A 13,734-nucleotide genomic window follows, 5' to 3' on the forward strand; every position below is an offset into this window, starting at 1 on the left:
CTAAGTGACGTTCAGTTAAGGTTCTGTCTCGTGCGACCGCACCATGCCTCACCTCCATCTGAGGTCGGTGCGTCATTTAGAGTAATGATGCACAGTCCGGAGCTGACTGTTTCTCGAGAACAGCGAATAAGCCCTATCAGGCCCTAGTCGTTCATCCGATATTACTCAACGGTGCGCCGTTAAAAGACGGCAAAATATCTGCCGTGTACATTAGGCAGAATGGTGGAGGGATCCGCAACTCTCTAGGAATAACGAATTTGGACCCACATGAAACGACATTGACGACATGTCTCTCATAGTGTCTATCGTAGTGGCCATTTGGAAACAGTTTTTATAGTTATCAAAATGCAATATGCGGTGTATAAGCCAGTATAGTACGTATTATATTTCGGGGATAATGTTTACATCCACGGTGGAAACACAACGACGTACCAAGAAACCAGCATCCTTTAATCAGTTGCCTTCATCGAAGCGCAATGTGTAATGTTAGGATTACTTTATTGCAGCGTAATGGGGGCGCATACACATTATGGGGGCGTGATAGTATAGACCGTGATAGTATTGCGTTCACTGTTTTACGTTTTGTTGAATGGCACAACAAACAGTTTCGTAACTATAATTTTATAGGAACGAATAAAGTGCAGTTATCTGCTATACGCTTAAAAAGTTTGCCCTTTCATTCTATTATCGAGGCGCACATTTATTGTACTTGGGGCTGATGTCATACGCAGTCGAGTGAGCGTCAGCTTCGTGGCGGGACAGACAGAATTAACCGCGTTGGCGGTCAGGTGCCACAGGTTGTCGTCTGCTAGGTGAGTTAAAACAGGACCACAGCTAGTTTAACCCGGTTACTCGTTCTATATTCCGCAAATAGTGAGAAAAAACGTGTAAAATATTACCACCTGTAAAATGCAGCATTCGTACGTGAAAACATTATTTGATATTTGCAATCATGTTTCGTGCAGCCTGACATTTCGAAAAGGTTACAGATTCAGTAGTCTCCTTTTGCAGAGCAGCTCTTTGTAACATGAAATACTGTTTCCCTTGCGAAATTTTCGGATAGCATGCAGTAGGAGACTGGACAGCGGTGGTCCCGGAGAAATTGTTATCGAGTTTGTAAGTAAGGTACCGATATTTGTTTTCTGTTGTCACCTGTAAGTGACAGGTGGCTGCTCATGGTTTGATAACCAGCTGAGTTTATATGATGTTGCAAGTGTTTAGCGAACTCTGAAAGAAATCCAAACAATTAATATTTTCCTCGGCTCACAGAACATACTGCCTTCTGTTTCCTGCACTCTCTATTTCTTGGCAAATTCATCATTGATTTTTTAATTCTATAATTGGGATGATTGTTTGCTACCTGTAGCTCGTATGTGTGTGTGTGTGTGTGTGTGTGTGTGTGTGTGTGTTTTTAGGCAATAACAACATATGTTAATGTTGACAGCCTTCTTGTGGTGTTTTACATCCTGTAGGTGGTGAACTATTGACGAATTTTTTAAATTTATCATGTATGGAGGTCTAAATCTGACAAGTTTGACTATTTATGTGATGCTCAAGTGCTCTGTTGCCCAGCATGTTATTCCTTGCAGCCACAGGATAGCTTTACAGAAAGGTACTCGTACTTAGTTTGAATTACAATGCTCATCATATCGCAGAGCAGTTTTCAGATACATACACACTTTAGTACTGAGTTATCAACAAATAATATTTGAGTATGGGCAATTTTGGAGAAATAAAAGTGCAAACACCACGTTTATTTTTGGATATGATTTTCTTCAGTTTATTTTTTATTGGAAGGATCACATTTCTTCTGTTCTGTAAAATGACATTTTCTTCTCGGCCACAAATTCTTTTTTATTTTTTTACTTACAAATGATATTTCCGCATTAGAAAAGCTGTTGAGTACCCAAAGACATGAGGGCTTGGGCTGTCTTATTTCCTCACTTATTAATTCCACCCTTCATAATATGTGCCACTCTTCCTTTTGGTTCTGGAAGTGATCCTAAACTACTTCTTCACTTCACAGTACATTGCAGTGGATAAAACTGTTCGTGTATTGTGGTGAGAGACTTTGCTGTGATTTAGCTCTGTGTGTAAGATTCATAATTGTTCTGAGGTATTTATGGTAGCAGGAGCATGTTGTGTTTGTTGAAATGTGTAAAATCCATTACTAGAGTAGTTGTCTGAAAGTGACTCATTGACAACACTGATGTTAATATGGAAGATTACTAAATGAAATCTGCTATTTTGAACCATTTTTTTGTAAAATCTATTTGCAAATAGATTAAATCTACAGTCCCCGATCCAGATTTTACATGGATGCAAAGGTGTACTTGAAGCAGTAAGAGTCACCAGTAGTGAGGTCTAATTCAGACTGAAAGGCAATTGAAGTGGCCTTAGATATGATAATGGATGATTTGCTGAGTAAATATTGACTGTAACAAATGAGTCAGTACTCTTTGTATTCTTGTCAAACTTTCATAACTAAAGTAACTGTATCCATTTGTAGTCACTAAAGACATGATTTCCCATAACTGTGTAATATATTCATCTACTGATGTGTTATATTTCATTCTTCTTGTGAGTTACAACACAGTTTGGTAGGTTGAAGTATCCCATTCACAGGCAAAATCATAATGTGAACCAAGGCTATGTGCAGTAGATAAAAGAAAAGTACAAAGCTAGAAGAAAAAATGCTGCAAATAATTTTTTAAAATTGGTAACAAGTAGGTTGAGCAAATTTCCCATTTTCGGCCACTTAAGCTTGATAGGAAAACCTGAAAAGATTTTAAACCATATGTGGAATAGTAAAATGTAACTTAAAAAGGAAGACGATTTTAGAAATTGTAAGATTTATAGTATTGTCAACATGTTAGTATTTCTTTAGAGAAAAGAAACTGTCAACATCTGTATAAACATAATCTACAAACTACAGTGAAGGACCATTGTAAGAAGAAAGACCTTTGAAACGTGCAGAAACTGTTTCAAGAATTTAGGTATCTAAACTTTTTCATCATTGTATTTATACAAAACAATAATGCACATCACAAAAGGTAGTGAGGACTGGATTACAAATGCTAGTGTACACACCCACAATACAAGAAGGAAGAATGAAGTATGGAGCATACCCCACCGACTGGCAATGCTAGAAAAAGGACCCCAGTACTCTGGTATCAGACTACTAAGAAGTCTGCCCAAAAACCTGCAAGATAGTGTACTTCACAATGACTTTCCAAAGAAACTTAAAGACTATCTCATTGAAAAAGAGTTTTACAGTGTTGCAGAATACTTATGCCATTAAATTTGTGTATATTGTTACTCATTATCAGTGATGTACAAATGTAAGCTAAAGGTGTAGAAAAATAAGTGATAAAGAATGTTAATACTTTGACATGTCCTATATTACACGTACATTTACTGTACACAATGTAATCTTACAGGATCAAATAAAATTCAATTCAATGGCAGAGGGTACTTGTTCTGCACATGTTTAGGTTCCTCTCAGTTTCATATGAAGCATGGGAAAACTGACTGCTTACGATTAGTTTAATGTTGACTTGATGGCTCATTCAGGAGTGATACATGACGAACTGAAGAATATTTCTAAATTATTTTCTTAATATTGGTTCCTCTAACTTTGTAAATAGTCTTTCACAGTATAATTGGCATCTATCTTCAAATGTTTGACACACCAGGTTTTTCATCATATCTGAGATTCTCCTGTAAGTCAAACCAACCTGGGACCATTTGTGCTGGCCTTCCTTGGATTTGGTGAATATCCTCCCTGAGTCCTATTTTGTTCTGACATGCATGGATGATCGAAGTTTGTCTGCCTGAGATGCACCATATTCTATGAATTTTTGATATCACTCATAATTTAACTTTTGCTGAGGTGCTCTTTGTGGAATAATCTGCAAAATGCACAATTTTGCTAATTGCTGCACAAAAACAATTGTTTGTGTTGTCACCATTCTGGTACAAACAAAGCAACAGCACCACTGTGACTTAATTGAACTTCTACACAAACTGTCAAAAACTTTCCATTTTGCTGTCTCTAAGAGCACCGGAGTTTTCTATCTTTCGAAATTTGTGAGAGGTAAATTCATGAAGCATGTTCCATTTCCAAAGAACCTATATAGAAAATGGACAGCGTAATACTGACTGAATAAAGGAGGTACTAAGCAGCTGACAGGCACTTCAGAAAGGGTGAGTAGCTGTTAAACTCTGGACCAAATACATCAAGCAGATAGCAAACGAATGTGCATATCTCAGGCACACAGATACCAACCCTTCCACCAGTGCAGATTGACTGGGACCCAAAGATGGGTAGCTAAATTAACACTGGAACTTGTGGGGTACGTAGGTGTGGACATGAAATATCTATTGGAGTACTTTTATTTTTTTTCCCCCCATGAACCGTGGACCTTGCCGATGGTGGGGAGGTTTGCGTGCCTCAACGATACAGATAGCCATACCGTAGGTGCAACCACAACGGAGGGGTATCTGTTGAGAGGCCAGACAAACGTGTGGTTCCTGAAGAGGGGCAGCAGCCTTTTCAGTAGTTGCAGGGGCAACAGTCTGGACGATTGACTGATCTGGCCTTGTAACACTAACCAAAATGGCCTTGCTGTTCTGGTACTGCGAACGGCTGAAAGCAAGGGGAAACTACAGTCGTAATTTTTCCCAAGGGCATGCAGCTTTACTATATGATTAAATGATGATGGCGTCCTCTTGGGTAAAATATTCTGGAGGTAAAATAGTCCCCCATTCGGATCTCCTGGCGGGGACTACTCAAGAGGACGTTGTTATCAGGAGAAAGAAAACTGGCGTTCTACGGATCGGAGCGTGGAATGTCAGATCCCTTAAACGGGCAGGTAAGTTAGAAAATTTAAAAAGGGAAATGGATAGGTTAAAGTTAGATATAGTGGGAATTAGTCAAGTTTGGTGGCAGGAGGAACAAGACTTTTGGTCAGGTGAATACAGGGTTATAAATACAAAATCAAATAGGGGTAATGCAGGAGTAGGTTTAATAATGAACAAAAAAATAGGAGTACGGGTAAGCTACTACAAACAGCATAGTGAACACATTATTGTGGCCAAGATAGACACGAAGCCCACACCTACTACAGTAGTACAAGTTTATATGCCAACTAGCTCTGCAGATGATGAAGAAACTGATGAAATAAAAGAAATTATTCAGGTAGTGAAGGGAGATGAAAATTTAATAGTCATGGGTGACTGGAATTCGAGAGTAGGAAAAGGGAGAGAAGGAAACATAGTAGGTGAATATGGATTGGGGGACAGAAATGAAAGAGGAAGCCGCCTGGTAGAATTTTGTGCAGAGCATAACTTAATAATAGCTAACACTTGGTTCAAGAATCATAAAAGAAGGTTGTATACATGGAAGAACCCTGGAGATACTAAAAGGTATCAGATTGATTATATAATGGTAAGACAGAGATTTAGGAACCAGGTTTTAAATTGTAAGACATTTCCAGGGGCAGATGTGGACTCTGACCACAATCTATTGGTTATGAACTGTAGATTACAACTGAAGAAACTGCAAAAAGGTGGGAATTTAAGGAGATGGGACCTGGATAAACTGACTAAACCAGAGGTTGTACAGAGTTTCAGGGAGAGCATAAGGGAACAATTGACAGGAATGGGGGAAAGAAATACAGTAGAAGAGAAATGGGTAGCATTGACGGATGAAATAGTGAAGGCAGCGGAGGATCAAATAGGTAAAAAGACGAGGGCTGGTAGAAAGCCTTGGGTAACAGAAGAAATATTGAATTTAATTGATGAAAGGAGAAAATGCAGTAAATGAAGCAGGCAAAAAGGAATACAAACATCTCAAAAATGATATCGACAGGAAGTGCAAAATGGCTAAACAGGCATGGCTAGAGGACAAATGTAAGGATGTAGAGGCTTATCTCACTAGGGGTAAGATAGATACTGCCTACAGGAAAATTAGAGAGACCTTTGGAGAAAGGAGAACCACTTGCATGAATATCAAGAGCTTTGATGGAAACCCCGTTCTAAGCAAAGAAGGGAAAGCAGAAAGGTGGAAGGAGTATATAGAGGGTCTATACAAGGGCGATGTACTGGAGGACAATATTATGGAAATGGAAGAGGATGTAGATGAAGATGAAATGGGAGATATGATACTGCGTGAAGAGTTTGACAGAGCACTGAAAGACCTGAGTCAAAACAAGGCCCCCGTAGTAGACAACATTCCATTAGAACTACTGATAGCCTTGGGAGAGCTAGTCCTGACAAAACTCTACCATCTGGTGAGCAAGATGTACGAGACAGGCGAAATACCCTCAGACTTCGAGAAGAATATAATAATTCCAATCCCAAAGAAAGCAGGTGTTGACAGATGTGAAAATTACCGAACTATCAGTTTAATAAGTCACAGCTGCAAAATACTAACGCAAATTCTTTACAGACAAATGGAAAAACTGATAGAAGCCAACCTCGGGGAAGATCAATTTGGATTCTGTAGAAATGTTGGAAAACGTGAGGGAATACTGACCTTACGACTTATCTTAGAAGAAAGATTAAAGAAAGACAAACCTATGTTTCTAGCATTTGTAGACTTAGAGAAAGCTTTTGACAACGTTGATTGGAATACTCTCTTTCAAATTCTGAAGGTGGCAGGGGTAAAATACAGGGAGCCAAAGGCTATTTACAATTTGTACAGAAAGCAGATGGCAGTTATAAGAGTCGAGGGGTATGAAAGGCAAGCATCGTTGGGAAGGGAGTGAGACAGGGTTGTAACCTATCCCCGATGTTATTCAATCTGTATATTGAGCAAGCAATAAAGGAAACAAAAGAAAAGTTCGGAGGTGGTATTAAAATCCATGGAGAAGAAATAAAAACTTTGAGGTTCGCCGATGACATTGTAATTCTGTCAGACACAGCAAAGGACTTGGAAGAGCAGTTGAACGGAATAGACAGTGTCTTGAAAAGAGGGTATAAGATGATCATCAACAAAAGCAAAACGAGGCTAATGGAATGTAATCGAATTAAGTCAGGTGATGCTGAGCGAATTAGATTAGGAAATGAGACACTTAAAGTAGTAAAGGAGTTTTGCTATTTGGGGAGCAAAATAACTGATGATGGTCGAAATAGAGAGGATATAAAATGTAGACTGGCAATGGCAAGGAAAGCGTTTCTGAAAAAGAAAAATTAGTTAACATAGAGTATAGATTTAAATGTCAGGAAGTTGTTTCTGAAAGTATTTGTATGGAGTGTAGCCATGTATGGAAGTGAAACATGGACGATAAATAGTTTAGACAAGAAGAGAATAGAAACTTTTGAAATGTGGTGCTATAGAAGAATGCTGGAGATTAGATGGGTAGATCACATAACTAATGAGGAGGTGTTGAATAGAATTGGGAAGAAGAGGAGCTTGTGGTACAACTTGACTAGAAGAAGGGATCGGTTGGCAGGACATGTTCTGAGACATCGAGGGATCACCAGTTTAGTATTGGAGGGCAGCGTGGAGGGCAAAAATCGTAGAGGGAGACCAAGAGATGAATACACTAAGCAGATTCAGAAGGATGTAGGCTGCAGTAGGTACTGGGAGATGAAGAAGCTTGCACAGGATAGAGTAGCATGGAGAGCTGCATCAAACCAGTCTCAGTACTGAAGACCACAACAACAACAACATACTTTTATTTTGTGAACTGACATTTTCCTGCATAAAATGTGGCCTTAATAAATGTCATATACAATATAATGAGACTTTTTGCAATATTTGGCAGTTTTGTCAAGTAGTGAAATGAATTAGTTTGATTACTCAGCATTCTGCTTGGCATTGATTGAGAGAGTTATTGGATGTCATCTTGAGAGATATCGTGCCAAATTCTGTCCAACTGGTACATTGTGTCAAAGTCCTGAGATGGTCAGATGGTCCTGCCCGTAATGCTCCAAATGTTTTTATTGTGGGAGACATCCAGTGACCTTTCCGGCCAAAGTAGTGTTTGGTGACTACAGAGGCAAGCAACAGAAACTGTCACCATGTGTGTGCTGGCATTATCTTATGGAGTGTAGAATATCATCAATGTACCACTGTGCTGTAAGGGTACTGCGGATGACAACCAAAGGGTTTCTGCACTCCAGATAATCACTCCTGGTTGTCAGGCCCTATGGTGGACAACAGTTGGCTTGATATCCCACTGCTGTTTGGGAGTGTCTCCAGACACAACTTCAGCTTGGAATCTCATTTGACTGGAGTAGAATTGTCTTCAGTGATGAGTTGTTCTTCAAAATGAGCCCCTATGGCCAGTGAAGATGTATCATATAGTGTTGATTACCTGCCTGACTCACTCACACCATATGGCTTGACAGCCAAGAGTGATGGTTGGCGTGCCATTTCCCTTTTGGTTGTCGTCTGTAGCACACTTACAGCATAGCAGTATGTATGTTGATGATATTCTGCACACCATTTTCTTGCCCTTTGTGGCAAGCCATCCTCGGCTTATGTTTCAGCAAGATAATGCCTGCTTGTGCACGACAAGAGTTCTTACAGCTTGTCTTCGATCGTAGCAAAACCCTACATTGGCCAGTAACATCATCAAATCTCTCCCCAATTGACAACATTTGGAGCAGCTCGGGATTTTGGTGATCTAACCCATCAGTTGGGTATAATTTGACTCTATATCCCTCACTGGGACATCCAATGACATGACAATCAATGCTAAGCAGAATAATGCTTGCAGAAGAACAAGAGGTGGACCACTATGTCATTGACTTCATCAATTTGTGAAACTTTTCTTTTGAATAAATCATACAGTTTTTCTGAACTTGTCATCAATTGTTTCCTGTACATGTATATCACATCTACAAATTTTGATCTCATTTGCATAATTCCTTCATGATGTGTCCTCTTTTTTTTTAGATTGTATCTGACAGGAGAAAAGTAACAGTATTTTTGTTTATTGCTGTGTCAGACAAATACTGTAGATATGCAGTGTCTCTGGCTGACTCTGACAACTAATCTGTTACAGTATTATAAGAAACAGTTCACTAACCACAAAAAGAAGGTTCTGCAGTATGTGGATTACAACTCCAGAAGACTAGAATGGAAGCAACCAGTTGTATTGCTGTATTTTTCTGTGCGAAGATGGATTAATTATAAAGCTCCATCTGATCATTATGTGTTTCATCTGGATCACAATTACAAACAAGTTGATGACAATATAAACAACAAGAATACAAAAATTTAATGGGCTGGTGGTATGCTTGGTAGAGTAAATAGTGAGTAGAAAGTAATACAGGCTCAACTAATAGCCCACAGAACAGCTAATTAGTAATAGACGTTTAGTGCTGGAAGTCACAAACCAAAATTATCACAGTTGGTGTAAGTGAAAAGTGATGTAAAAACAGTAACATTATCTAACAAGTGCAAACACAGCAGAGATAAACACATGAGAAGGCCACAGTTGGCCATGCTGTGGTTTATAAGCATGCTGGATCTCCGTTTACATATGCCAGTATTCTCTGAAAACTACTGTACATTGTGTACTCCCAGGATGACCTCTTCTAACTGGGAGACAGTTCCTTCCATACATACAAAGTTCACATTTGATTAATTTCCCTCCTGTGCCACTATTTCCCCGAGAGGTGTCTGGATGCATTTACCTTTGTGTTGAGTCCCTGTAAAGACACCTCTAAGGAAATGAAGACTACTGCGCAATGGGTGTAAAATGGTAAAATGAAGAATAGGATTAGAGAGAGAGAGAGAGAGAGAGAGAGAGAGAGAGAGAGAGAGAAGCAACGCGGGACGCCTTCAATGACTACTGTAGCAGAATATCGTCAAACGATCTTTCACAAAACCCAAAGAAATTCTGGTCATATGTAAAGGCTTTAAGTGTCACAAAGGTACTTCTTCGTATTACTCATTGTTATAATCTTCCTCACGATAATCATCATCTTCTTCTTCACCATCAACATACTCCTTATGGTAATCATCCTCTTTTTCTTCTACTTCCCCACTATCTTCACAAGAACTGAAATGAGAGTAACAAAGCAAAAGCTGAAATGCTGAACCCCATTTTGAAATATTTATTTACAAAGAAAAATCCTGGAGAATTTCACTAGTTTAATCCTCATACCACTGGAAATATTAGTGAAATAAATATTAGTGTCAGTAGTGTTAAGAAACAGCTGAAATTGTTAAAATTGGATGAAGCTCCAGGACCTGATGGAATCCCCTTCAGGTTCAGTACTGAATTTGCAACTGTGTTAGCTCCTCTTCTAACTATAATCTGTCATAGATCCCTCAAACAAAAGACTATGCCAGTGATTAGCAGAAAGCACAGATCACACCTGGGTATGAGAAGTGTAGATGAAGTCCATTGTTCTTGACATCGATTTGCTGTAGAATCTTGGAACATATTCTGAGCTCAAACACAATGAGGTGTCTCAGATAGAATAACCTCCTCTACACTAACGAGCACAGATTCTAAAAATGGCTATCATGTGAAAAGCAACTCACATTTTTCTCACTTGACATACAAGAGCTTTAAATCGAAGCAGTCAGGTAGATGCAGTATATCTTGATTTCCAAAAAGGATTCAACTCAGTACTGCAGCTATGTTTATTGTCGAAAGTATGGTCATACGTGTATCAAGTGAAATTTGTGACTGAATTGCGGACCTTTTCATAGGGAGGATGCAGCATGTTATCTTGGATGAAGAGTCATCGTCAGGTGAAGACGTAACCTTTTATGTGTGCCAGGGAGTGTGTTGGGATTCTTGTTTTTCATGTTGTATGTTATTGACCTTGTGGAGAATATAAATAGTAACTTAGATCGTTTGCAGATGACACAATTACCTGTAATGAAGTACTGTCTGTGGGTAAAAGAGGTGGTAGACTTCGGTTTATTGGTAGAATACTTGGGAAGTACAATCAGTCTATAAGAGATACTGGTTACAAATCACTCATGCCCATTTTAGAATACAGCTCAAGTGTGTGAGACTTGTACTAAATCGGACTAAAAGGGGATACTGAACATATACTGAGAAGGGCAGTGTGATTGCTCCACAGGTTTGTTTGACCCATAGGACAGTGCCAGTGAAGAAACTGAAAAGACAGACACTTGGAGACAGATGTAATGCGTCCTGAGAAAGTCTATACAACCCCCTACATATTGCTCACATAGGGATTGTGAAGACAAGATTAAAATAATTACAGCATACACAGAGGTATTAAGGCAATCATTCTTCCCACTCTAGATACATGAATGGAATGCAAAGAAACACTGATAACCAGTGCAGTGGGATGTACAATCTGCCATGCACTTCATGGTGGTTTGTGGAGTATAGATGCAGAGGTAGAGGTAGATACATCAAGGAGAATCAACATCACCAGTTTGCATTTGTCCTTGGCATACATGTCCAGCCCTGGAATGCAAAGAAACACTGATAACCAGTGCAGTGGGATGTACAATCTGCCATGCACTTCATGGTGGTTTGTGGAGTATAGATGCAGAGGTAGATGTAGATACATCAAGGAGAATCAACATCACCAGTTTGCATTTGTCCTTGGCATACATGTCCAGCCCTGGAATGCAAAGAAACACTGATAACCAGTGCAGTGGGATGTACAATCTGCCATGCACTTCATGGTGGTTTGTGGAGTATAGATGCAGAGGTAGATGTAGATACATCAAGGAGAATCAACATCACCAGTTTGCATTTGTCCTTGGCATACATGTCCAGTCCTTGGCATGATGGTCTTAGGTGCCACTGCATATGTGACATTTCTGGTTGATATAATTGGTAATTTGGGCAACAGGCATTACATTTCTGGTGTGTTAAGGCTGATGGCTGAACACCATCTTCAAGGTGTCTGTGATGTTATCTTTCAACAAGATAATCTAAGGCTGCATGTTGTCATGCTGTGCTGATGTACCTCAATACGGAGGGCGATGTACCTCAATACGGAGGGCATTAGACTGTTGCTCTGGCAGTCTGTTCACCAGATCTCCCAGCCATTGAGAACATCTGGTCAGAGGTTGCTGACAGCCTGGCATGCCACCACTCAGCAACCACCAAAATTGATACAGGCATGTGCTCTACCAACTGAGCTAGCCAAGCACGACTCACGCCTTGTCCTCACAGCTTTACTTCTGCTAGTACCTTGTCTCCTACCTTCCAAACCTTACAGAAGCTCTCTTGCGAAGGTGGGAGATGAGGTACTAGCAGAAGTAAAGCTGTGAGGACAAGGTGTGAGTCATGCTTGGGTAGCTCAGTTGGTAGAGCACTTGCCCACGAAAGGCAAAGGTCCTGAGCTCAAGTCTCAGCCCGGCACACAGTTTTAATCTGCCAGGAAGTTTCAGACACGGTGCCGATAAGGCATTCCTTCAATGTGGTGAAGGCCCAGCTACACACTGGAGACCAGACAAAGGAAGCACCCTTGCGGAGGACATGGTAGAGAGGACAGGCAGTGGTGGACACTTCAGGAGTGAACTGGTGACAATAGACAATCTTATCCATGAAAGCCTGCTGTTCTTGCAATGACGAGAGACACGGAAGGTCTGTAATGGCTCTGACAAGATACTCTGTGGCCCAGACACTGTGCGGCAGGGTAGTGTGACCCAGATACTCAAGAAATGGTTGGAAAAATTTGGATGTCTGCAGATTGCAATGCAGATCCATGGCCCTGAGTCTCTGAAAAAGAACCCAGAGATTATGGTCACACATAGTATGTCTGGTAATGACATTGCCATCCATGTACTTGAAACAGTGCAATAGTGGACATGACCTGTTCCAGATATTATTGCCACCCAAAACATCAACTGTTGGTACTGATACAGGCTAAAAGGCATACTAAGAACCATCATACCCTGGACTCCTCAACAAGAGGTAACTGATTATATTCTTCAGAAAGATCAATTTTGCGCTATAATTGACCGCTTGCTAAGCATCTGAATAGTTCATACGGACATGACACTGTATATGTGACACCGTAGACAGTGAATCTATGGTGACCTGAAAATTGATGCAAAGTACAAAATGGCTTTTTCTACCGATCCAGGAGGATTTGGGAGTGTATGGCTTTAGGAATCTGCCTAACATGAAAAATCTAGAACAAGCTGACAGCTTCAAGATTATGTAGGCTTGAAAATCTGTGGTGCACCCTAGGTCTTCCACAAAGGTATCTTGAAGCTCTGAACAAGAGAGTCCGATGATTGATGGGGGACTTTGGCAGAATTGTAAGGAGTTTGTAATGGAAAAGCCAAAGGCCTGGAAGTCAGCAAACTCAAAAAGGTTTTCTGAACTAGCTTTGTGGATGACAATAAAGGTAATAGGCCAAGTCACAGATTTATAGGTAAGTTGAGCCATGAATTGGCCAATCACAGGAATTTGCTGTCTAGAATTTCCTCACAGGCACCTGTTTACCAGCGACAGTGATGGAGAGCCAAAGTCTGAACATGTTTGGGCATTAAGCAGGGAAACGGCCATGCCAGTGTCTACCTGCAGGCACAGTTGTTGTGAGAGAACGAAAACATTGATCAAAAGCGTGTTGGAATCCTGTTTGGGAACCAAACCTGATGACGACACTTCCTGGATATCCATATCCATTTTCTCCGATGATGCATTCTGTACATTTGAGTGGCAAACTACTGCAATGTGGTCCTCTTTTTGATGCTTGTGACAGACGACCCAATACTGGATACACTCTTGTCTGTCATTTTGGGAGTAATAAGATGCACACAAC

The 13,734-nt window shown here is 40.2% G+C and overlaps 1 protein-coding gene across 2 annotated transcripts in view; it reads left to right on the forward strand.

Moving 5' to 3' along the window:
* The first annotated feature begins 655 nt into the window (after positions 1-655).
* Positions 656-13,734, forward strand: part of LOC126190742 (asparagine synthetase [glutamine-hydrolyzing]) — a 199,560-nt gene continuing 186,481 nt past the window's right edge. The window contains exon 1 of one of the 2 annotated variants that reach the window (XM_049931236.1): positions 656-812. The gene's annotated coding sequence lies outside the window, so the exon portion shown is untranslated. Of the gene's footprint in view, positions 813-1,104; positions 1,126-13,734 lie in introns of those variants that run through there. The other variant, XM_049931237.1, reaches the window with a different exon arrangement.

Source organism: Schistocerca cancellata, chromosome 6 (assembly GCF_023864275.1).
Source record: "Schistocerca cancellata isolate TAMUIC-IGC-003103 chromosome 6, iqSchCanc2.1, whole genome shotgun sequence".
NCBI classification, from domain to species: domain Eukaryota; kingdom Metazoa; phylum Arthropoda; class Insecta; order Orthoptera; family Acrididae; genus Schistocerca; species Schistocerca cancellata.